At 38.6% G+C, this 27,117-nt stretch overlaps 1 protein-coding gene across 1 annotated transcript in view; it reads right to left on the bottom strand.

Annotated features, from left to right (window-relative positions):
* Positions 1 to 27,117, bottom strand: part of PCDH15 (protocadherin related 15) — a 2,141,593-nt gene that overhangs the window by 1,223,945 nt on the left and 890,531 nt on the right. Inside the window, exon 4 of the mRNA XM_043982395.1 lies at positions 21,074 to 21,124. The gene's annotated coding sequence lies outside the window, so the exon portion shown is untranslated. The remainder of the gene's footprint in view (positions 1 to 21,073; positions 21,125 to 27,117) is intronic.

Below are 27,117 nucleotides of genomic sequence, written 5' to 3' on the forward strand. Positions count from 1 at the left end.
TCTTTCTTTCTTTTCTTTTCTTTTTTTTTTTTTTGTGGGGCAATGGTAGTTAAGTGACTTGCCCAGGGTCACACAGCTAGTAAGTGTCAAAATGTCTGATGCTGGATTTGAACTCAGGTACTCCTGAATCCAGGGCCGGTGCTTTATCCATTGCGCCACCTAGCTGCCCCCCAGTGTAGTATCTTTTAGGAGTGTATCCCAATGGTGTCTAACAGAAGGACTCCTTCAGCAAGAATGTCTACTTTTCACCTGAACTTGGGATAACCAGTACAGGGTCCAATGAATGGCATGAGCTAACTTTAGCTTGCTCCCTGTCTCCCCTGAGGTATTTGGGAATGGCATGCTTTTGCTTTCTTCTTGCTCTATCTGGGAAAAAAGATATTCCCTTATAAATGCCATCCAAAATTAAGTAGTAAAATTAAAAATAATAGTCCCTCATTCCTAAAATGAGGGATGGAGAACAATATTTGGTGGGGACTCTAGCCAGTGAAAACAGAAAAGAGACTGTCCCAAGCCCTAGGATACCAGACAATTTGGAGCTGTATACCCTACCTTCTACAGAGAGGTGGGTGGGAAGATCTCATCCAGTGGGAAGCCATACTGAAATGTGATCCAGGAACCATTTTGTGCTGCAAGGGAAACAGTCCAGTATCTGAAGTCAAAGTAATGGGCTTCAAATTGTAGCTTTCCCACTTACTACCTATGTCACCTTTGAGAAGTCAGTTCATCACCTGATCCTCAGTTTCTTCTTGTATCAAATTGTTTGGAATACAGGACAGGGCAGCATGGAGCAGTAGAATGAATGCTGGATTGAGAGGACCTAGTTCAATACCTGACTGTTCCATTTATTTTCTGTGGTAATTGGAAAAGTCCCTTCACTTCTTAGAGGCTCAGTCTCTTCTGGATTTTGGATTAAATGATGTCATAGGCCACTTACATCTTGAAATCAAGGACCCTATGGTCTTGTGATAAAATATCAATTATGATTCCTGCTTTCTATACTATAATCCCATAAGCTCTAATGTCCTAGAATCAGGACAACCTGAATTTAAATCCAGTCTTAGATATTACTAGCTGTGTAACCTTGGGCAAGTCACTTAAACTCTGTCTCAGTCCATCAATTGCACATTGGAAATAATAATAGCACAATAATAACACCAGGGTTGCTGAGAGGATCAAATGAGATAATAACTATAAAGTGCTTAGCACAGTGGCTGGCACATAGTAGGACCTAATAAAAGTTTCTTTCCTTCCTGCTCCCCTCCCCACAAAACAAACAAACAAAAAAAACCCACAGCTAATTAAATAGTAGTACAAAGACTGTTATGTTAAGAAGATGCTATAATAGGCTGTCACCAGCCATCAGATCAGATGTTAGTTCTAAAGTTTGGCATATTTTAAGTCACCTGGGCAGAGGACTAATAAGAGTCAGGAAATATATAGATGCATAGGGATCTTCCCTGAGGTAACGTCCTATATTCTTGGTCGTTTATCATGAATTATATTAGTTTATTTTTTGCTTGATTATATGGCATTGGCCCTAATTTTCCAGAAACTCATTGAAAATTCAGTTGGTCAGGTCTTCCAGTACCTGATGAAACCAACCTTCCCATGGGATCCTCAGTGCACCCACCCTACATTTGTCTTTTTTTTTTCAATGAACAATGGAATTTCAGGATGACAAGTTTAACTACAAGTATAAAAACTATTCTAATCAAATAGGCTCCCAACCAGTAGGAAATAAATTTCTACTTTCAAACACATGCAAGAAGTCACAGAGTGTTTTCTTTGTAAATAAATCACTTTTGTGAAGCTATTTCCCCACCTCCCTGTAATGCAGGTAACAACTTAAGGCAAATTGTAATCCAGGTTCTAGAAAGCAATTCCTTGTCTAAGGAATATCTCATAAAGTTAAGTAATTTAAAAAAATTGGTTTAATATTTTTTCTTTTGTTACGAGCTATTTTGTTATTATTTCCATGAAATAGACCAACAATTAGATTTCATACTTATATGTGGGTAGCATCAGCTGCATTTTAAAGAAGTCAAGATAAAGGGATATAAAATTTGTGAAAATCTAAACTTACTAAAGGGCATTTAATTCAAGGAATAGTTTGTTACAGGGCAAGGTTTACATAAATTCATTCCAAGGTACAGCATCGAAAACAAGTTAGCTTACAGATTAATATTTTGCACATTACATATATATATATATGTATATAGGTATTGGTGTATATATGTGTATGTATATGTATGTATATGTATGTATATGTGTATGTAAGATCATTATATATTTCTTTGCAATTTCTTACAAATCCAAGAGTGAATGATTATAAATATAATACCAGATAGTTGCTTTCTTTCTTTTTTTTTTTTTTGAAGAGAAAGTTTCCTTTAACCTCAGTAAAAGGAATAAAGAAAAAAAGTTCAGTAGCAATGTGAAATGAACAACTTGGCATCATCAGGACTAGCCCTGGACTGACAAATATTTACCCAAAGAAAATTGTTCATGGCTGTCAAATTTCATTAGAGCTTATACTGAACAAGAGGATGTCACTTAGCTTTAAAAAAAAAGTTTGACATGAATCCAATCTGGAGGCATTCTGACTTGTATGAATGTGAATGAAGGAGGCATACTTTAAAAAAAATTAAATATATTTAGTGGTATTTTAAATCTCATGAGCCATGGCCACCCAACTTATACCAAGTGGTACAGAAGACAGGCATAGTCAGGCCCTTCCAGGATACAGGCATTGGTGCCACTGTTGGGGATGAAATAGACAACTTGATGAAGCTCAGTCATGACTCATCTTGGGAATTTTTATGTTCTTATATTAAGTACCTAGAACTCAGTGAAATTGATCTATTCCACTTCCCAACTCCAAAACTTAAATTGAAAGGAGGTTTTAGATATGAAGCAGTGAAGTCTTAGCATGATTAATACAGAGCTGGAAGGACCTCAATACTTTCTGTTCCAAGCCCCTCATTCCGTGTATCACACATGCTCTGGAGCTACTCCCTCAATCCCCACTCTCACTGGCAGGTTGGGTTCCTGGAGGGCATTTCCTACTTCTCCACTTCAGCTTTTAGGGGACTACTGGTGTCTAGGGATTAATTTTCTAAATCTATTGTTCATTAACTCAAACTGTGCCTGTCCCATTGATCATCATTTGATAGCACTTAGTCTACTAAAGTTTGTATAGTAACAACAGTCAATATACCATAGCACCCCCCAATCCGAAACAACAACAGCACTAAGAAAATTTTTCCCCACAAATAAATATGAAGTGCAGGAAACTGAGTTGTCCAAGGTGACTAAAGAAATGAGTATAAGGGTCATATACTGAACCTAACTCCTCTGACTCCACAGCTTCTAGCTATAGCATGGAGCCCGTTTCAATCATGTTGTAAAGGAAAGGACTTTGTATCGGATCTCTTCTAAGATACTCACAACCTAGGACTCGCCAAAGACTAGCACCAACACTCTAGATAACCTTCTCCCTCTTCCAGAGAATACATATTCTCTTCTGAATGGACCCCTGCCAGAGAATCATGTTGAAGTTCTTGGAGCCCTATTTTAGGAAGAACATTGAGAAGGCAGGTCATGAGCAGAGAAGTCAATAAAAAGGGAAAGGGACTCAAATCCACACCATAAGAATCAGTGCAGGGAAGGAGAAATGCTTAGTTTAGGGATAAGTGCTGCTATGCAACTTTGAAAGAGAGATGATTTGAAGCAGCCTCCTGGAAAGGGGCAGTTCCCAGAAGTCTGATGAACTTTCCCTGCATCCTCTTCTCCAACAAATGGAAAGTTTCATCTTGTGGCTTTGGTAAATGCTATAAAGTTGTCAAAATAACAGAATCCATGCTTTTTTCTTCTATCCCCTCCCCTTTCTTAAAATATAGGCATCTGGGGGCAGCTAGGTGGCACAGAGGATAAAGCACCGGCCCTGGAGTCAGGAGTACCTGAGTTCAAATCCGGCCTCAGACACTTAACACTTACTAGCTGTGTGATCCTGGGCAAGTCACTTAACCCCAATTGACTCACTAAAAAAAAAAAAAATATATATATATATATATATATATATATATATATATAGGCATCTGGGAAATCAGTGTCAAGATTATGCAGAGATGGTCTTCTTTTCTTTGACTTACTATGGATGAAAACATAGAGAAGGAGGACATCTTGGATTCAGCACAACCCTAGTGGATAGAAAGGTGGATTTGTTGTCAGACGACTTGGGGCTTGAAATGCAGTTTTCCTCATAATCCGTGTATGACTGCACAAGTCATTTGAACTCTATGTGTCTGTTGCTAATAGGTTGGATTAGGTAAATTCTAAAGTTTATTCAGTCTTTAAATCCACTATTTTAAATAATCTATTTTGGGCAGAGAGTACTGGTTAAGTAATGACACCTGAATGAACTTATTTCATGCATTATAACATCTTGTTAAACTGAATTATTTACTGTTCTCCAAAATTGATATTCCATTTCCCTTCTCCACACCTTTGTACTCTGTTCTCTGTTCCTACTTCCTTGAATATAATCTCTCTTCACTTCTGCTCCTCAGAAACATTATTGCCTAGTAAAGCAACTGACACAAGGGAAATGAATAAATGTTTGATGAATTCAAGTGAAAATTGGTATATAAAATATAGTTTGATGAGATTATAAAGGAATGACCAAGCCTTATTCAATATCCAAAATGTAAAGCTCCATCATGTGTTCCCTTGAATATTACCTTGAGGGACATTATGAAGAAATGCCAGGAGGTTGTTTCAATTTATTTATTAGATGAGTTGTCTGTGCAGATGGTGGGATAGAGAAGGATGGGAAATGGATTGGAAAGGTGATACCTCAGCCCAATGTCAAACTGGAGAGTTCTAAGGGAGTCCAAAAGCTAGATTTCTCTCTCTCTCTCTCTCTCTCTCTCTCTCTCTCTCTCTCTCTCTCTCTCTCTCTCTCTCTCTCTCTCTCTCTCTCTCTCTCTCTCTCTCTCTCTCTCCTCAGCAGATATAGAATAAACTTCAGGGAAACTGGCCACGAGATGCAAATCCAAATTGAGGATGGAAGAAGTTCCTTCCAAATAAGACTGCCCGTTCAATGGCAGATCAGGACTCCTTGTCCAAAGGGAGGAAGCTGCACTTGGAGAGTTATGTTTCTGGATTTACAACTGGGCTAATGGGGACTCAGAAACGATTGCTAAAACCATCAGCCAACGGCATTACTGCCCTAAATTCCCATTGCTTTATGTTTTCCCCATTTAAGGTCTATGTGGTACTCACTTGAGGTTTTAAAGCTTAAGACAATTTCGTTTCATGGTAAGTAGTATACCACAGCAGTAAAATCTCAGCTCTCAGCCATCTTATTGTTTACGCAAAGAAGCTTGTAAATTCCAAGGCATGCCTTGCCTGTTGTATTATAATAGTGGCTTCCAATTGCCCTCTCACTGATAATGAGCCTGCTTCATCCTCAGCCTCTTTTGTAACTCAGTATTAGATGAAGACAGCTGCACAAAGATTAAGGGTAAAAATGAAACAACTCTTAATTGAATGGCACATCAGCCTCTGACATTCTATGTTGTCAAACTATGCAAATGGATACTGTGCAGAGCTGGGTGGTCCTGATCTCTTTCAGGAACCTACTCCCAAATGCAGGAATCATTCAGATTTGGGTTAAGTATATCTTTGGCATGTCTGTAGTCAAGCCACTTCCAATACTGTGAATTAGACCCTGTTCACCTGATACAAGTGTACAAGTAGATCTCTCTCTCTCTCTCTCTCTCTCTCTCTCTCTCTCTCTCTCTATATATATATATATATATATATATATATATGTATATATATATACATAATTACATGTTAAAATTCTTTTAACATTTTAAAAAGTGTTCTGAGTTCTAAATTCTATCCCTCTCTCTGTCCCTCCCTTCCTTCCACCCTCCCTGAAATGGTAAGTAATCTGATGTAATTTAGACATGAGCAATCATGTAAAACAGTAAGTGGAACTATTTTTTTCAAAATCTCACTAAATGTATAGGCTGTGTAAATAAAAAATAATTCCTCTGTATCCTGGGTTTGTTTTGAACTTAGAATTTAAAGTTATTTTGAAGGTTTTCCCCCATCAAAGTGTCAGTTTGCTCAATCATTTATTCTTCAACTCATCCAGGCATCTCTGAGCATTGTAGACAACTGGCCAACTTTGATTCAGTAACCCATTACTGATCAGGAGGTAATTTAGATATCAGGCTACTCAGTTAGGCAGAAAAGAATCTGAATGCAAGAAAAGAAGCCTGCGGTGTAGCCGTAGTTGGATTCGTTGTTGTTGTAGTAGTGGTGGTGGTGGTGATAGGTGGTAGCGGTGGGTGTATTGTTAGTAGTAGTGGTGGTGGTGGTAGTAAAGGTTGTAGTAGTAGAGGCTGGGCCAAATGTCACTCAGGGATTTCAATATTTAAGAACTCCTTTATTCTTTGTTTTTAATGTATAATACCATAGCATCATACACAGTATATTTAGGAAATTAATTTACATTATGTGTGAAAAATCAAATCTTGTAAATGGCAAAAAATAAATACAGAAAAAAATCTCAAAAAGATTTTAAAACATTGGCCCACCCTGTTGTAGTAATTGATAAGTATGTAGCGTCATCATATATTAAATGTGCTTTACATGAACTCTTAACTTACATTTGATTCTTCTCAATCCACTCATCTGGTTTCTCAGGCTGCTGCTCCTGTGGCCTTTGTTGATGATATCAATAATGATAACTGACATTCATGAAACAATTTCAGGTTTCCAAATTTTTAATGCATGATTTTACTTGATACCCAGAGCAACACTAGGCAGTCTTGTTGCACCCATTTCACAGATGAGGTTGAGATAAATATAACCCCTAAAAGTATAGGCCATGCAAATGTGGGACCAATCTAAATCTTCCACACTACCTCAGTAGCCATTTATTCTTTGTTTACACGCAATTTTTTACAAGTGGATTGATCCTTATTCCCACGATCACAATGTCACTAACACACCTGGCATTCAGCAGCACTTTTCTTTTCTCAATACAGTTGGAGGCCACATCTCATGTGAACCTCATAAGAATCCTCAGAGGTAAGGACTATAGAAGGCACATTTCCATTTTACAGCTGAAGAAAATATAACAAATTACAGTTTGGAATTGGAAGGGGAGGAAGGTTAATAACCCTAAAGAATTAAGGAAAGCTTAGCATATGCTGTTCCCTTTGCTTGGAAGAGTATTGAAGTGCCTGATGCCAATTATGAGGATTTCAGTTTGAAAACTATGCTTGTTTAATTATATTCTGTAGTGAACGGGAAGAGAACCTGATTTCAATGTCAGAAGACCCAGCTCTGACTTTAAAAGTTGTATAACAGTGTCCAAGTCATGTCCCCTTTCTGGGCCTCAGTTACTTCCTCTTTAACATAATGGGCCTGGATGTGATTGCCTCCAACTTTCCTTTGAGTTAAAAAAAACAACAAGACAAAACACAAACAACAACCACCAAAAAGATAGACTACCTTATCTAGGATTCTGCAAACTTGGTCATTAATACAATAAACTTTCATTTTCTGGATAAAAAAAAAATCACTTTAATTCAAGATCTCTTTTACAGAGGACATTGGAGAAATGAGATATAATAGCATAGCATTCAAAGGGGAAGCACCTAGCACAACACAGACCCAAACTCCTTGGTGCCGGAGACTCATCTCAATTACTTTTGGCATCCTAAGTATGAACTGCAATGAGATTTCAGCTGGACATACAGGGTACCTGGAGTATTTAAATGCAGTCGGGATTTCCAGCATCTTTTCTGACTTCTAAAGGACAGTTGAAAGGAAGGGGGGTAATTTGCAGTGACTCATGATACCCAAAGGATCCTCTTTTCTTTTTTTTTTTTTTTCTGCCTCCAAGATGAGAGAAAATATGGCCTGTGTGTAGTAAAGGTGCAGCCTCTTTCTAGGAGTCACACTCAGAGGAATGTCATAATGGCTTGGGGAAAATTAAAGACCAAAGAAACGAGCTTTGTATTGCTTCTGAGAGCCTAAAAATAGTATTTGTGTCTTTTGTTCCATGCTAAGGCATACCCAAAGGCAGCCCCATGGTCTCAGGAGAGGTTGTGTTTGTTTGTTTGAAGCATATCCTATTTCAAATTCAAGTTTTCCAGACACGCATATCTATCTTAATGTTCAGAAGGGTGTGAAAGCTTAGAACTCTGAATCTCTGCATTTTGCTACTTTAATATGGAGGGTCCTACTGTCACTTAAGAGAGCACATGACCCTGGCTACTGAGAATTTGGGGAGAAAGCAAAGGATAAACTGCATAATGTAACAAGCTTGAGAAATGGACAGAAACACAGGACATCCATTTTTGTTCTATGGATTTCTGTTTAATAGACAGTTTTCACAGGATAGATAGATTGTTCCCTTTGAAACCAGAGGAGTAAGTTTCAAATCATGACTCTGTCAGGACTCTGTCTGTGACGCTGGGTAAGCCATTTAAGTTTCTTTGGCCTCAGTTTTATTATCTGTTAAATTACCGGGTTAAAAATTCTCATCCCAAAGGTTATTTTCCTCTCTAATAATAGAAATAAAAGCAACAAAAACAATAATAAGCAGAAAGCTTTAGGGTTTACAAAGGTCTTTACAACTATTATTTTATTTAATACACATGACAGTCTTCCGAAGGAGATACTATTGTTATCATTGCTGTTTTATAGGAAATTGCATCTAGGTGCTTGGTCTAAGGCAGGATTCAAATTCAGGTCTTCCTTACCCCATGTCCAACACTCTATCTGCTAAGCATGACATCTACCTTACGATCTTCTGACAGGAGGTAGCCCTGAGGGGTTGATTGACTTATTCCTGGTCAAGTACCCAATAACTTGAGCCCATTTCTTTCTGACTTTTCAGCCCACTTTCTTTATTCAGTAGGCCACATTTTCTCTCTAATAATATCCCTATTTCAATTATTCGTTGTGCTGGGGTGGGGGGGTGTGGGGGGTGGCTTTATGGCTATTTTCCTACTTAACCCAATTCTCCTATTCCTTTTGTAAGTGGGATGTCAGAGCAAAAAGGCCCATTGTAAACATGTGCTTATGGAAATGAATGTTATTCACATTCCAAAATCCAAGACACTTCACAAAGTAGATTAAAATCATGAGATGACATAAATGACAATGGAGAATTTGTATTTTCTTTTTCTATTTTGGGGCTGGAGTCGGGTTTTCCTTCACTAAATCTGTTTATTCCAGGAAGAGAATATAAAACTCTATATTTGGCTCTGCACAATGATAACTGATAATACAGAAGCAATGGGGGAAAATCCTTTCTACTCAAGCTGATCCCTGGGAATGAATCACTGTTAGCTTTCTTTTTTTTTTTTTCCTCCAGGATTTCCAACCCAGAGCATTCCCCCTTGCTACACCCACAACACTCAACTCCAATTCTATATCAAAGGCTCTATTTCTGGCCTTGTCACTGGCTGATCTTCCAAAGGATACTTAAGTGGTCTGATCCTTCTTTTCTTCAGCAATAAGTAGAGAGTAATCCCTGCCTCCCTCGTGGGGCTCCTGAAACAAGGTCTATTTATAAAACCCTTGGAGATCATGGGAAGGAAGGAACTGCTCAAGTACCAGGTGTCATCATTGTTCTTAATAAGCCTGCCAGGGAGAGGTGGGGATTACTGTGGCTCTACCACACACAGGAACCAGGCCGTTTTCGGTGAGTCACAGAGAGCTCAGCAGAGACTCCATGAAGCCCAGAATTCAAGCTCTCCTACCACCCTAAAACTCCTTGTTATGAGACTGCATCAGAGCATCAATGACAGAGTCAGAGACTCAAGACTTTTACACTGGAAGGGGAGCCTAGAGTTCCTCTTGGCCAACCCGCTCTTTTTGTGGCTAAGAACTCTAATAACTTGAAAATTGAACTTATTAAAGAACAAACAAGCAAACGGCTTGTTTTAAGAACTCTTTAAGGTTTCAAAAGTACTTTATGTCATTCCTGACAGTGGTACCAGCCTTCTTGCTCCTCTTCATGTATGATATTACACTCCATGCCTGTCTATTTGCAAAAGCCAGTTTCCATGCTTGCAATGTTCTCCCTTTTGTCTTCTGCCGTGTTGACACTCCAGGGCCCTTCAAAATTCAGTCCCAGGATTTTCTACTCTTAGAGGCCTTTTCTGATCCCCCTAAGTGGGAAGGCCTCACTCATAATTTACTTTCTATTTAAATAACACACGGACGTACATACATGCATGGATGTATTTGGGGACAGCTACGTGTTGTACCTAATAGAGTAGCAGAACTGGAGTCAGGAACATCTGAGTTCCAATCCAGTATCAGATACTTGCTAGCTCTGTGACCCTGGGAAAGTCACTGAATCTCTCTTTGCCTCGGTTCCTCATCTATAAAATGGGGACATACTGGAGAAGGAAATGGCACACCACTCGAGTGTGTTTGCCAAGAAGAGTCTCCATGGGGTCATGTAGAGTCAGACATGACTGAACAACTGAATGCTAATATACATGTTTGTGAAGCATTGTATGTTTTGTCATTTGTGGCAGGTGCTATCATTAAACTCATTTTACAGATGAGGAAAGTGAGACAGTGAGGTTTAGTTTTTTGCTCAGAGTCACATATCTAGTGTGTGGGGTAGGGAGGGTTTGAACTGAGGTCTTACTTTTTAAGGAAAGAAGGAGGAAGAAGAGGAGGAGAGTTAAGAAGAAGAGAGTTTAGAAGATAAGAATACTCTTTCAAAATGAGAAATACCTGATCGCAAGCCCTGCCTCTGCCTTACCCTGACTGGGGGAAAATAGGGAGTTCAAATATGATCATTTCCATTTTGCATGAGAAGAAAGTGGGGCCTACAGAGGTCAACGGCATTTCTGGCATTTTACTCTTGTGCTCAACTTTAAAACTCTATGAAAATCACAAAAGACAAATTAAAGAGGCAGGAACATTTCAAATTGCAGGGCTGAACACAGCACTGATAGAAATGAGGCAAATCAAATTTTTAATCAGAGAAACTAAAATACTTTGGGTGCTGATGTGTCCAAAGCAGAAGTCATCTTTCACCCTATAGTATCTCTGCTTCCTAACTTCCCAGTCACAGTCTAAGACCCCATCATCCTCCCGGTCATCCGGGCCTAAATTCACAGTGATGTTCTTGACTCTAACTCTCACCTGCCATGCCTAACCTGTTTCCAGTCTTGTTATTTCTACCTTCATGATGCCCCTCCCAGCAGGCCCCTTCTCTGCCCTCATGCCTCCATTACCCCATGTAGAATCTCATCACCTTCTGTCTGGAGTATTACAATAACCTTCCAATCAATCTACCTGCCTTGCCTCTCTCCACTCCACTCCATCCTCCATTCACCTGCTAATTTGATTTTCCCAAAGTGCAAGTCTAATCATCTCTGTTTCCCATAGCCCACCTTACACCCCCTGCAATGAGTTTCATGGATTTCCTGTTATCTCCAAAATCAAATACAAAGCACTCTGTTTGACTTTTAAAGATTTGTACAAACTGGCCCCTTCCTGCCTTCTTACACTTGACTGCTTTCCACACACTGACCTACACTCAGTTCCCTACATACAGCATTACATATCCCATCTATATGTCTTTGTACTGACTATTCCCTGTCCTTAAACTGCTTTTCTCCCTCCCTTCTGTGTCTTGACTTGCCCAGTTTGCTTCAAAACAGCACAAATTCCAGCTTCTCCAGGATACTTTTTACCAGTATCCACAAATACTTGTGGCTTCCCTTTTCAGATAATCGTTCTTTTACACTGTATATGTTTAGTGTGTGTCTAATATTTTACATAGAGTCTATCCCATTAGAATGTGTGTTTCTGGATAGAAGGTACTTGGTACTATGAGAAACATTCTAAATGCTGATTGAATAGTTGTTGACTGACGATATTAGCTTGACCAAAGGTGAAGAAACCTGGCTATGAGAAAACAATCACTAGGGATAGGGATGAGAATCAGTGACTTCTTTAAGTTACCTGTTAGTATACATCTCAGAATGCGTATTATGTTGTTCACCATTGGAATGGAAATGATGTTTCCATCTCGCTTTGGTGAACCTCACCCTAAGATGGAGACTAGAATCTTTTAGAAAAGCTGAAAAATGCTTTATTACCATTTTGCCACTTAAAAAGAAAAACAGTTTTGTGAAATAGTTGCCCTAATAATTATCTCTGGAATGCTAATTGCTATAGCAAATGATGAGCAAGAGGATTTCAGAAAAGCCTGAAAAGACTGACATAACTTGATCAAAGTAAAGTGAGCAGAACCAAGAGAACATTCTTCTTCCTCACTGTCACCTCTTACAATCCCTGACTTCCTTCAAGACTCAGCTCAAGTTGGGGGGCAGCTAGGTGGCACAGTGGATAAAGCACTGGCTCTGGATTCAGGAGGATCTGAGTTCAAATCCAGCCTCAGACACTGGACACTTACTAGCTGTGTGACCCTGGGCAAGTCACTTAACCCCCATTGCCCAGCAAAAAAAGAAAAAAGAAAAAAGAAAAAAAAAAAAGGACTCCACTCAAATACTTCCTTCTTCAGGAAGGCTTTTCCAGTCTCCCACGTCCCCAATTTAAAGCCTGCCCCTCTTTCTGTATCTATATTTATATCAACTCTTTATGTACTTTCTGTGTACTCATTTATGTACATGACCTCTCCCTAATTAGAAGAGATGTGCATTGAGGAGTGATTCTGTTTGGGATCATTCTTTGTGTCTCCTAGCACATAGTAAGTGGTTATTAAGTGTCTCTTGACTAACAGACAGTGAACAAATTAACCTGACTGTTTCTCCGTATCTCAGCAATTCCATCAATACTATAGCTGCTGTATTTAATGTTGCTCTACTACAACAATACAGATAACTTGAGCTCTATGCTGAAAGTTGTTGAGTTTCCCTGCCCCAGGAAGCTGGGAAGCCTGACAGAACCAAATAACTCCATTCAGAAGGAAACACCCAGTTCATGATCAACCCCAGTACTCTGTCTGCCCCCCTCCCCAATCCAAGGGGCTTCTCCTACATGAGAACGAGTGAATGTCAAATATTCTAAAGAGTCCTGTAAAGCTGCCTCATGCCCACTGATTAAGAGAACTGAATACTAAAGGAGACTGACAGATTTCCTTTTCATTTATCTGCCACTGAGAATACCCAGTCTTCCCTTATCTTTGCTACACTCAGGCCTGTCACTCCAGCAGGGGTTTTTGCCCGCCCATACATATTCATTACCCTGGCAGAGAAATCAAGAATAAGAATTCTGATAATAAAACACGATTTGGGTTGCTTTATCTTTTAAATATGTAATGAACATAAAAATAGATAGGAGCAGACTGTTCTCTCCAATAGGCTGCATGAATGAGAAGAGTAGGTCATCAGCATTTTTTTCCCCCTGGGATGAGGAAGGCAAAGGCTCATTTTCATCACTTGGGTTCCATCTCTCTTCTGAGGTCACCTCTTCTTCCCTAACTCATCGCCACCAGACAAGTGACAAAAAGAGCAAGCTATGAGGAATTCTGAATTGCCAGCATCAGTGATTATGCCTCTGAGGCTACTGACACCACTCAGTCAGTCACTGAAAAGAGGATTCTAAATGCACCAAGAGAGGTTTGTCATTGCATATAGGCCTGAATTAACTACATACTTCAGCTGCCTCCCCCCCCCCCACTCTCTATCTCGAGAATGACTTTAAAGGCAAGTGAAGAGGATTCTATTTGAATAAATCCTTGACTAATGTTTTCATAGCACAGGGAAACGCAGGAGGGGGAAGGGAAGTCAAAAGTCATATAGTCTAAATTATCCCAAAGCAAGAATAACCTTCCAAAGCATTCCCAATAGCTGGGAGTCTTGCCCTTACAACCAGAAAGACTTGAGCTTGAGTCTCATCTCTGATCCTTGTGTTTACTATGTGACCCTGGACTAGCCCCTTGCACTCTCATACTTGAAGGCAAAACTCTACGATCGGAAGTTGCAAAGAAGGTGACAGTCTGCATTGGTAGAGATAGACCCAAACAGGCTAACCAGGCTCCATCTGAAGACCTCAGAAGACTGGAATCCCACTGCCTACCAAGGCATTTTGGGATAGATTTCATCCTTAAGACTTTGCTTCAGTTGATCTGAATTCTTTCTTTATGTGAATTCTACCCTTTATTCACAATACTGCCTTCTGGAGAACATGCTGGCCCAGGAGACCTGAGTTTAAAACCCTAGGTAGGTCATTTAAGTTCTGCCTGCCTTAGCTTCTCCATCTGTAAATTGGGTATTGTAATAATAGCACCAATCTCCCAGGGTTGTTGTGAGGACCAAAAATTGTGTTAGTTAAGAACTTTGCAACCTTAAAAAAAAGACTATATAAATGCTAGCTATTGCGGTAAAATCCTCCTCCCACAGGAGAGCTCTTCAAATCCTTGAATACCCCAATAAAGCATGCCTAATCCTAAGACTTATCTTTTCTAGACAAAGCATGCCTCCCTCCTTCTTTCTCTTCATCTTCCTCACTAAGGCCCATTCTACAGGCTCCTCACATAACACTATATTGCAGGTGCAAGCTGCATGTGAAACGTCTACTCTACACTGCTTTATTTGTTTCTTAAATGTGGAATATTTCCTTGTCTTTTGTTTGTACATTCTCTTCATCTTTATTGATCACTCCATTTCATAAATAGGAACATTCATGCAGAACTTTAAAAATGGCAAAGCTCATTACATATATTAATTAATTTGATCCTCCCCATAGCCCTGGGAGATAGGTATTATCACCATCCCCATCTTACAGAGAAGGAAATGAGTCACAGAGAGATTAAGTGACTCCTGGGGCAGCTGGGTGGATAAAGCACTGGACTTGGAATCAGAATACTCATTTTCATGAGTTCAAATCCAGCCTCAGATACTAATTAGAATTGTGACCATGGGCAAGTCACTTAACCCTGTTTGCATTAGTTTTCTCATCTGTAAAATGAGTTGGAGAAGTAAATGGCATGAGACTCCAGTATCTTTGCCAAGAAATCCTCAAAATGGGGTCTTGTAGAGTTGGACATGACTGAATAACAACAATACCCTGAGTCACATAGATAGTAAATATCTGAAACAGAATTCCAGCTTGTTTTTCTGAATTCAATCACAGTGATGTATCTACTACGCCACCTTTTTTCCTGCCTTACAGAATAGATATTTTCCATCACCTCGTTATACCAATCAATGAGCATCTGCTTATCTTCAGTTCTTTGTTGCCAAATACACACACACACACACACACACACACACACACAAGCATCTACCCCCTGTACACATATACAATGCTGCTATGAATTCTGTTTTTCACCTGAGAATGATCGATAAAAGTTTCTAAGGAAATTTCAGAGTATTTCCTAATCATGAAAATTCATGGAAAAAGTCGATAACTGTAGCAGCAAATATTTTCATACAAGGAGGTAAGGATGGTGTTATTTAGCTATTGCTTTTCATCTTATATCAATAATTATTTAAGACTTGATCAATAAATCACCTCTTAGCGTCTAATCCATTTAATAAAGTTTTCAAAGAAATTGCTTCAAAAAAGTTCCCTATGAGATCAATGATCTACATGATCCAGCAGTTTGTTTGAGTATTAAAATGCCATTGAGAGTTTCCTAAAAGTAAATGGGGGTAAGAATAGCCGATAGGAAAATCAAGGAAAAAATATCAGATACACAACCATGTAAAAAATAATGATCAATGTATTTGAATCAGGAGGTCTGGATTTTTATTCTACTCAGGATAATTACTAGAGGCAACATGGCCCAGGGAAAGGTACTCTCTATATTTGGAGTTGAGAGATCTAGATTAAAAGTCTGGTTCTTTGGTTTCCAATGAGTATGATTTTCTGTAAGTCAAATAACCTCGTTGAACCTGTTTTGTCTACATAGGACAATGGCAGCTAGGTGGTGAAGTGGATAGAGTGGGTGCCCTATCATCAAGAGGACCTGAGTTCAAATCTGGCTTCAGAAACTTACTGGTTGTGTGACCCTGGCCAAGTCCCTTAATCCTCTTTGCCTCAGTTTCTTCATCTGTTTTAGGAGTTGGAGGAAGTAGCAAACTACTCCAGGATCTTTGCCAAGAAAACCCCCAAATGGGGTCATAAAGAGTCAGACATGTCTGAAATAACTGAACAATAACAGAGGGCAACAAAGAGGAATACATGTTAGAAACCTTAAAGTAATATATAAATTATCAATAATTATAATAAGTAGTAATAGTGTGGTAGTGGTAAATAGTAGTAGTAGTAGTAATGGTGGTAATAAGTTACAGTAGTAGTGGTAGTGGTGGTGGTATTGGTAAAGGTGGTGGTAGTAGTAGTAACAATGTTATTTTGACTTGACCTGTGAATTCATTTGTGAAGTGAACTCCCTATGAGGGGATTGAGAGCCTGGGGCCATTCTGGATATGAGCCTCTTGCTAACTTGTTGAACTGTGGCAAGCTACTTATCTCAACTGTGCTTCAGTGACCTCAGCTATATCAACTGTCAAAAAAAAAAAAGGCTTAGATAAGGAGACTTCTAAAGTTCCTTCTACTTCTATGCCTAAAATTCTACTTTCTTCTATTTCCCTCATATTTGTTATAGTTTGTTTCCTAACCGAGGTACAATGGTTTTGCAGCTCAGAGTTTCATAGAATTATCTGCGGCATTGAGAAGTTAAGTTAACATCCCCAGGGTCACACAACCAGTGTGTGTCAAAGGTGGGACTTTATCCCAGGTCTCTGACACCACTATAATCTTATTCTGTAAAGTACAAATAACTCTGAAAAGAAAATATGCTAGCATGCAGTGACTCCACGTCCTGCTTCCCAGTAATGAGTCTCCAGCAGCTCTTGCTGCGAACATAAAGAAAAGCAGATAATTTGGGGGATGAAAGGAAACTGGAGTCCATTCATTTATTTTCTCAAGGAAACTACTGCCTTCCTTATCACAGACAGGGAAGTTCAACTTCTTGAATTGGATTTTTCCCTGGTGAATAGAACTCCATATCAGCTGTTTAATGACCCAACATGTGCAACAATCCTCTCTTTAGAGGCCTTCAAAAGCAGTCTCCCTGTGCTAGTCCTCTTTCTAAAAAAAAAGGGGGTGGGCAAGAGATGGAGTTACAGGATTGGCCTCTTCTTTGTAGATTTCTTAAGATCCTGGCATTTCATTTAATGAGCTCTCAGGCACAATTCTGTGGGTAATATGAACAATTTCCCTTGCAAACATAGGTAATTGAATCTGGATGTCAAAATTCTTTCATTATCAATTGTGGTGCTTTTTTCAGAGTAAACAACATGAAAAGGCTTTAAAAAATGACCCAACCACAATAAGGGGAAGATGATATTTCTCTGGTCAACTTTGATATTCTCAAATAACTGTTAAGACCCATGTAGCATTAACACATTTGAAAAAAACTCAGATAAACAAACACTTCATATGGGAAAAAAGGGTATGACTAATGCATATGCTCAATTTCCATAAAAAAGTGGTTGTAATTGTCATTAACATTACTGCATATAATTACCAATCAATATTTATTATTAATGTTAATCTATAGCAATAAAATAGTAGCCAATAATATTATTGGTATTCATAATTATGGCAGGTTCTTAACCAAAATTTTTAAGTAATAGCTGATGATAATAGATGATTCCTGTGGTATATTATTGTTCAACAAAGGTAATACAGAGGTATTTCATAGTACACAGAATTAGAGAATTTAAGGTTGGAAAGGATCTCAGAGGTCATCTTGTGCAACCCATCCATGAAAAAGAATTCCAACTATAAAACAACAGACAAAATAAATTTGTATAATAACAATCACAAAAATTATCATTTATAAAGTTCTGAGTTTTGCAAGTGTTTTAAAAACATTTCATTTGATCATCATCACAACTCTGTGAGATAGATACTTTTAATATCCTCATTTCACAGATGAGGAAAATAAGGTCAAGAGAAATTAAATGACTTGTCCAGGGTTGCACAGCTAATAAGTATCTGAGGCTGAATCTGAAGTCAGGTGTTTGTGACTCAAAGTTTGACACTTACCCAGTCCCCGCCTCCCCCCCCCGCCCACCTGCTGTTCCTTGGCAGAATTCAATTTCTTTTTGTTTAAATAATAAACTTTTTTTTTATTTATAGTTTGGGGTTCCAATTTTTATCCCTCTTTTCCTCCCTCCCCTCCCCCTTTCTTGAGGTGGCAAAAAATCATATATGGGTTATACATGTATGATTATGTAAAACATTACCATATTTGTCATTTTGTACAAGAAAAGTTGATTGGAGACAGGTAAGTGGCACAGTGGATAAAGCACCAGCCCTGGATTCAGGAGGACCTGAGTTCAAATCTGACCTCAGACACTTGACACTTACTAGCTGTGTGACCCTAGGCAAGTAACTTAATCCTCATTGCCCCACCAAAAAAAAAAAAAAAAAAGAAAGAAATGAAAGAAAGTGAAAAATAGCATACTTCAGTCAGTTCCATCAAGATCAGTTCTTTCTTTGGAGGTGGACAGTATGTTTCATCAATAGTCCTTTGGGATTGTCTTGCATTATTGTATTGTTGGGAATAGTTAAGTCATTCACAGTTCTTCATCAAACAATATTGCTGTCTTTGTGCACAACATTCTCTTGGTTCTGCTCATTTCACTATCTATCAGTTCATACAAGTCTTTCCAGGCCTTCCTGAAGTCATCCTGCTTGCCATTTCTTATAGCACAATGATATTCCATCACCATCCTGGACCCCAGCTTGTTTAGCCATTCCCCAATGGGTGAACATTCCTTTGATTTCCAAGAATTCCATTTCTTAGGAATCTTTTCCTTGCATAGAACCTAAATCTGTCTTTTCCAACATATCATAGGCTCATGCATGTAGGCATAGAAGGGACCTTAGAGCTCATGGAGCCCAACCTCCTCACTTTATACACAAAGACACAGAACCCAGAGAGATTAATGGGTTTGACCAAAGCCTCAAAGATCTTCAGTTTCTGATGCAGGATGTGAATCTGCTACTTCCTGACTCAAATACAGCTCTATTTGCTACTCTTGCCTTTGTGTCTGGATCCAAACATAGCCACTGTAATCCATTTCCCCCATGACAGTCCTTCCTGTACATAAAGACAACTATTTTGTCACCCCTGATCCTTCCATGTTATGGACTCAGAGTTCATCAGAGACTGGCAATGCAGTACAATGAGCAGAAAACCAACCTGAAAGTAAGGAAGATATGGAGACAAATCCTGCTTCTTCCTCTTCCTAAATAGATGACTCAAAATAACTCATGTTTCCCTTGAGGGCCTCATTTTCTTCATCTGTAAAGTTCGTTTTGGACTTAATAACTCTAAGAACCTGGCTTGTTCTAAATCACTGATTCATCGAACCATCCTGGTGTCTGTGCTGTAAATGCTCTTTCATCTATCACTATCCTTTCCAAAATATGGCAGGACTAGGATAGAGAACAAAGCAATTGTTACCTCCTCTGTCCTGGAAGATCTTCCTCTCTTAATTCAACTCAAGAGCTTAGTAGCTGTTCTGGCATCCACTTCATAGTCATGACTTACATTTGCTTTGTAGTACAGTAGAAACTCAAGATCTCTTTTCCCCCAGATATATTTAGTGCTAGAAGTTAATTTAGAAACCCTCTATTCTAGGGATTAGCCTAAAATAAGTTTTAGGGAATCTATGAATTTGGATAGGAAAACAAAAGCAATACATCATTATTTCATCATCACTGGTTGCTTTTATAATCATATATATTTTATATCATTCATTTAAAATCTTTTAAGAATGCCATCACATTCACCAGATTACCAAAGGAGTCTATGACATAAGGAAAGTTAAGAACCCTTTCTTTATCCCAACTGCCTTATTTTCACATGAGGAAACTGAATAGCACAGAAGGAATCTGGAATCTACAAGATCATAGTGGTAGTAAAGAGAAATGGAATTTTTATACGTATCTTTACTCAAATTATATATCCTTTCTACTCCAATATTCATATATGTAGGTATATTTGTATGTGTGTATGTCTATTTCCCCAAATTCAAATTCCTCTATAAATTTTGTCAGTATGAGTCAGGGGAAAGAACATAAAACTTCTCCATTAGTTCTTGTAGCATAAAACCACAAGCACATATGCCAGGGACTTTTTTGATGAAGAGGAAACCAAGACAAACTAATCTAATTGGCCAAAGGCCACTTGAAATTTCAGAGAACTTCATCAGCTTTTCCAGTCCAATGCATTTTATCAGTACAAACCAAAGAAGATGAAATCATTTGTGTTGTCTTTCTTTGTAGACCCGAAATTGAGCTCCATGACTGACAGAGTACTTGCTTAATAAATACATTGATTGACAAATGGCAAAAAGATGTAAACACCAGAAGATTCCACTAAGCTTATTATTTATCAAGAACTGTAGGTTTTTGTCTCTCCTTCCCTCCCTCCCTCCCTCCCTCCTTTCCTTCCTTCCTTCCTTCCTTCCTTCCTTCCTTCCTTCCTTCCTTCCTTCCTTCCTTCCTTCCTTCCTTCCTTCCTTCCTTCCTTCCTCCTTCCTTCCTTCCTTCCTTCCTTCCTTCCTTCCTTCCTTCCTTCCTTCCTTCCTTCCTTCCTTCCTTCCTTCCTTCCTTCTTCCCTTCCTTCCTTCCTCCCTCCCTCTCTCCCTTCCTTCCTTCGTTTGTTTCTTCAGCATTCGACTCAGTAGGGCATAATGTAACCTTAAGGTTCTCCTCCACCAAGATAATTCTCCTCCAATCATATAAAATTCCTTGAAAAACATAATAACCCCAATGAGTATTTGATGACCCTCTGACTATTAAAATAATCTCATATTCAAATGGTGACTAAAGAGAACCTCTGATAATACAAGTCTGCTGGAAAGTCAAGCAATGCCATTTTCAGACATGAGCATCTTAAAGGATTTTCTTCATTATGTCAATTTTGAGGTCCTTAGTAAATTAACCAGTTGAGTTAAAAAAACAAACATCAAATTGTCTTTCCTTTAAACCCATTTAAATAAAAATGAAAAAAAATTACCTTTTTTCAGTTTTTGATCATAATTTTCAGTGTTGTTTTTTATTGTGAATCCTGGAAAATAGATAACAGAAGTTTCAGTCAGATTTAATGACATAAGAGAAATAATAATACTTAAATCTGAAGTATTTAGAATACTATTATCAGATTTTTTTTGTCAGAAGAATTCTAGTAGCAACACATTGACTGTGATAGTTATTTTTCTTAGATGTATCTAAAGATATATTTACTGATGCTTACACCAAAAGATGGAAAAAAAAAGAAAGGGGGCAGAGGAGAGGCAAGAGTCTCCAGATAGATTTGATATTTGAAATAGTAGATTTGAGGGGGCAGCTAGGTGTCACAGTGGATAAAGCACCAGCCTTGGATTCAAGAGGACCTGAGTTCAAATTTGGCCTCAGACACTTGACACTTTCTAGCTGTGTGACCCTGGGCAAGTCACTTAATCCTCATTGCCTCCCCCCCCCAAAAAAAAGTAGATTTGCCTACATTGGCAAAAATCCTGTACCCCAAGTATGAAAACTAGTATGAAATAGTCCATGCCACTTCTTTTTTTTTTTTTTTTTTAGTGAGGCAATTGGGGTTAAGTGACTTGCCCAGGGTCACACAGCTAGTAAGTGTTAAGTGTCTGAGGCCGGATTTGAACTCAGGTACTCCTGACTCCAGGGCTGGTGCTCTATCCACCACGCTACCTAGCTGCGCCCCCTGCCACTTCTTAACTGTTGGCCTTAGGAAGATCATTGAATCTCTTGAAGGCTCAATTGTCAAATGGGCATAATTACACAGGGGTTGGGGTGGAAGAGAATAACCATTCATACAGGCTCTACTCTGTGCCAGCTACTGCACTAAGGGCTTTACAAATAGTATCTCATTCGATCACAGAACCAGTTAATATCATGGGCAAAACTTAAACCTGCATCCTTCCTGGCTTCAAGCTTGCCTTCCTTCTAAGATATCTAAAAGCTGCCTCTGGTTTATGTAGAGTATACTATAATATGGTCCCAACAATAATTATAGCATTACTCCTGGCTCTGTCCCCAAGAGTCTAGAAAAAAGGCAAATCCTTTGAGATTGCTACCATGTCCCTCCTAAGAAGTCTCTTTTCTTGGGTGAATGCCTGCATTTGTCTCAATCATTCCCATTAGGGCATGATTTTGAGGCACCATACTATGCCAGTTCCCTTTCTCTGAATATTCTCTAGAGTATCAATGGCTCCCTCCAATGTGGCACTGAGAACAGCACACCAAATTCCACATATGCACTGACCTTAGCTGTTGCTCTCCTGTCACATCCTAATTTATATTATGATTACTTTGGTACCTGTACCATCCTTTATGGAAAACTCTAAGTATTTTATGGACATGTGAAATGTCATTTTCCATCAGTGTAGCCCCAGCACCCAAGAGAGTGCCAACACATCTCATTCCCCTTGTCCATAGTAGGTTCTCAGCTCAGATTTGGTGAACTGAGCCATACTGCATTCAGGCGGCCATGAACAAAGGAAACAAAGAATTCTGGATCTACAATAAGATATATTTACATTTTATGGGAGATATCATTTCAATATTTTAAAAAGCCACCTAAGGCATTTTGTTCTGCTGGTCTATATACTTTGAGAATTAGAGATTCCAGCTACAGTTGTAAAATAAATACTTTGGGGATTGGCTACTGGTAGAACATGATGAGCACACATGTTTTATCCCTTTGTGATTATACTAAGGATTTGTCTTAGTTTCACAGAAAATTCTAAAACTGACAGTAGACATTTCAATTTTTCCTAGTATTCAAGAAAACAGACATGAAATTTAGGTCAAAGTAGTTAGAATATTTTTCATGGAACAATAGAATTTTACAAGTTGGCATAGACCTCATAACCCAAAGAGGACTCTTCATTTAAATGTCATAGCTGATCTTTCATACATTTCCTTATATTTATTCTGTATCAACTTCCATATATACTTGCGGATCCTCTCTTCCTTGTGAGTGGGGGTTGTTTCATTCTTTTTATTTTTATCTTGCATGGTTCTTGGCATATAGCAGGCACTTAATAAGGCTTGCTGGTTGGTTGATTGATTAATTGATTGATTGCTACAACACTGCCAAAGATAACAACCTTTATGAAGGAATCCTGGCAGAAGATCTGATTTCAGATCCTGGCTCTAACAGGTAGAACCTGTGGAAAACTGGAAAGTCATTTTCTTTCCCTGGGCTTCCAGGAAATGAGGGGAGATTGGATGAAAATGATTCCTAATGGACCTTCCGGGTCTAAATTTTCTGTACCAAGGACCACATGAGTAATTTTTTTTTACTTTTATTTTGAGGTAATAAGGTTAAATGACTTACCCAGGGCCATACAGTTGGTAAGTGTCTCATAAGTTAATATTAAAACAATTATACTACCCAAGAGGTATTGTTTATGATACATATCTACATATAAATACACATAGGAACATCTATTTAAACATGTAAATATTTGATAGTTTTTTTAAACTAAGCTGAGAAATATAAATAAATTCTTAAACAAACCACAGTCTCCTTCCAGAAAATGGTTTACACTCTCTGTCTCTCTGGTCTCCCTGTCTTTCTGTCTCTCTTCTTTCTCTCTCTTCTCTTACTCTCTCTGTCCTCTCTCTCTCTGTTTCTTTCTCTGTCTTGCATTATCTCTGTGTCTCCCATTTGTATCTCTGTTTCTATTTTCTCTCCTCTTTTTTTCTCTGTTTCTTTTCTCTGTTTCTTCTCCATCCCTCTTTCCCTCCCTCTCTCTTACCCTTTTTTCTCTCTCTTTGACTTTTTCTCTATGTATGCACACACACATATATGTATGTTGTATGTGTGTGTGTCTCAAGACACATAGTCTAGATGCGAGGTATCAAATCCAGAGTCTGTAAGTCATATGCAGATCACAACAACTCTGAGTGTGGCCAGAGTCAAATTAAGATGTAATTAGGAAAGATTTACCAAAAATAAATAAAACCTTAATATAACATAGATAAGAATACATTTTAAAAGTAGGTCAATATACCATTCACAGGCATTCTTATATATATAGTAGTGGCCCAGTTCCATTTGAGTTTGACATTCCCCTGTAGATGATTACAAATCTTTATAATTTTCTGTGAAAGTCTTTGAATTCTATAAGTGCTGAATTTCTGAACAGAAAGATTTAGTTTGAAACCTGCATCTGACAACCATTAACAGTGTGTGCCTAAGAAATTACCTTTTTCCCCCCTCCCCTCCTTTTCCTCATCTGTCAAAAGGGGATAATGGTGCAAGTAGTTTGAAGAATCACTGGGGCAGGGTCTACAGAGTCACCTCATCCACACAAGCCAGGCTATCTCTGTTCTATGCCTGTTGAAGCTCCTCCCTTCCTTTAATACCCAATTTAGGGGCCATTTCTTCCATGGAGGCTTCACTCTTACTTACCCAGGTGGAATTGATCTTTCTGAACTCAAAGATTTCGTAGCACTTTACCTGAGCCACTCTTTTACCTGTTTATTGCTCTTTCAAAATTTATTTTTCTTGGGGCAGCTAGGTGGCGCAGTGGATAAAGCACTGGCCCTGGATTCAGGAGGATCTGAGTTCAAATTTGGCCTCAGACACTTGACACTTAGTAGCTGTGTGACCCTGGGCAAGTCACTTAACCCTATATATATGTGTGTGTGTGTGTGTGTGTGTGTGTGTGTATGTATATATACACACATACGTAACATATTGTATATACACACACGTACATATGCATATATTATTTTTTATATTTTTCTTGGTACATTTCTCTTTTCCCCTTTCTCCTTAAAAGGAGCAACTGCATTCAAAGGAATTGTCTTTTTTATTGTTAATTAATTGTAACTTTCAGTACAAAATGCATACAATAAATATTAGTTGAATGAATGCATGGGGTGAATATTATTTCATTAAATATGATATAATATTTTTCTGTTAAGAAAACTGAAAAGAATTGAGTATCCCCAGTACTTAGCACAATGACCGGCACATAGTAGGCATTTGATAAAGATTCGTTGAGAGATGTGATGGAAATGGCTTTGATTGTTGCATCTATGTAGTATATAAACAGGAATCCAACAGCCCACCCCACCTATGATCAACTTAAAAGAAAATCTTTAGTCTGGGTCTTTCTCTGTGGGAATGGGCAGCTCACTAAGTGTACTGGAGAATTTGAGAAAAAAATATTATACTATATTATACTAATTGATATTAAAATTACTGTACCCCTAAGTTATAACATGAGGTCATTTTATCAAAATGGTCATCTTCATATGAATTTCTAAACAATATTTAAAGTTTCTTACTTCTTATTTCCCAAGGTTTACAGCTATCATATAAGGCACAAAAGAAATGAGAAAGTAGATCTGGGCATGGATCAGTGGTTGCTGACATTTCTTTCTTGACCTTTGTTGGGGGTAACACTGCTCTTTAGGCTGATTCCCCTCCTACTCCCTCCAAATTGTTTAGTGTCTTCCTCTCCTTGAGATATCTTGAAATTATCTCTCTTAACACCTCCCAAATTGGATTGCACTGCTTTGACCACAGATTTATTTGTTAAATATATTTAAAAATATCTTTTTGTTTTTATGTGATCTAGGTTGTCACCTATATCCCTCCTCATCTGCCATCCCATACATAGAGACTTTTTTTTTGGTTGTATATTCTCTGAGACCATATGCAGAATTGAGGAAGCCACATACCAAATGTGAAGTTTGCTCTTCTGGCCAATCAACACACAAGCCTTAACTTGCTCCATTTCTAACTTGTGCTAATTCACTAGTCCTTAAGTATCCTGGGACCCTTTGCTGCCTGGACCACATACTTTTGGCGCTGGAATTGCTACAGACACCTCACTAACTTTCCTAAGTGCAACTGAGGGCTATGGAACCCAAACAATCCTCTAGCTTCAGCCTCCCAGGTAGTAGAAATTCCATCATTTTTAAAAGAGAAGGTAATTTCAATGGGAGGGGAGAGAGAGAAAAGAGAGAACAGTAGGGAAAAGACTGTCCAAAAAACTGACTCTCAGCCTCTGACCAACTATATCCCTGTGGTGCCTGAACCTCCTATCACTCAAAAACCCTCACGGTGATGTGCCAGGGGATTTTTTTTTCCAATGTGCATTTTAATGGGGAAAAAAAAGACAAATGCGTGATGTACGGGGTGAATTTTTATGTGATTGTTTATTTGCTTTTTACCCTTCATTCCGGGATTATAAACACAATCAACATTGATTGATCACTTTGTCTAGGATATTGACAAATGCTTTGAACCTTTGAGGAAAGCCAAGGAGAGTAATTTCATGCAGACTGCTTTCTCAAGGAAAATATCGGGGTACTATAAACTCCCCAAACTCTCATTAGTAATACCTCTGTCTTCCAGAATAATCTTTTTTGCCTTATCCTTATATAAAGCCATCACAGAAGTATATCAAAATATCTATTTTTTTCTAACAAAAGACATACCAACTGCAATCAATAACAGTGACAAAAAATAAGTTAGTGGGGCGATTGGGAACATTGCTACTCAGGAGAGAGCTTGGAAAGTTAATCTAAAGTGACTCAGTTCAAAACCTTGCGTCTCACTGCAGTTAATGTCCCCTCACAAATCATTTTGATGGGAGGATAACCAAGTTAAGCTTCCCCCAAACCACTTTCCTTTAGCCTTTAGTGGAGGAAAAAAAATCAGGGTGACTATAGGTGAGGCTGGGTTTTTGCTGGCTGCTTCCAGGATTAATAATTAAAAGGACATTTTCTGCAGATGCAAGAAGCTTCTAAAAACATCAGGGTCTATATGTAGGTGACTCCTAGAGCACTGGACCTGGAGTCAAGAAGACCTGAGTTCAAATTTGGCCTCAGACTGTAACCATGAGAAAGTCACTTAACCCCAATTGCTTTAAATATCCAGGGCCATCTCCAGTTGTCCTGATGTATATCTTGCCACTGGACCCAGATGGCTCTGGAGGAGTGGGGTTGGTGACCTCGCACAACCCTCCCTCACTTAAATCCAATTCAGTGCAAGTCATGACATCACGCTGATACTGAGAA

The sequence above is a fragment of the Dromiciops gliroides genome, chromosome 2 (genome assembly GCF_019393635.1).
Source record: "Dromiciops gliroides isolate mDroGli1 chromosome 2, mDroGli1.pri, whole genome shotgun sequence".
Lineage (NCBI taxonomy): Eukaryota > Metazoa > Chordata > Mammalia > Microbiotheria > Microbiotheriidae > Dromiciops > Dromiciops gliroides.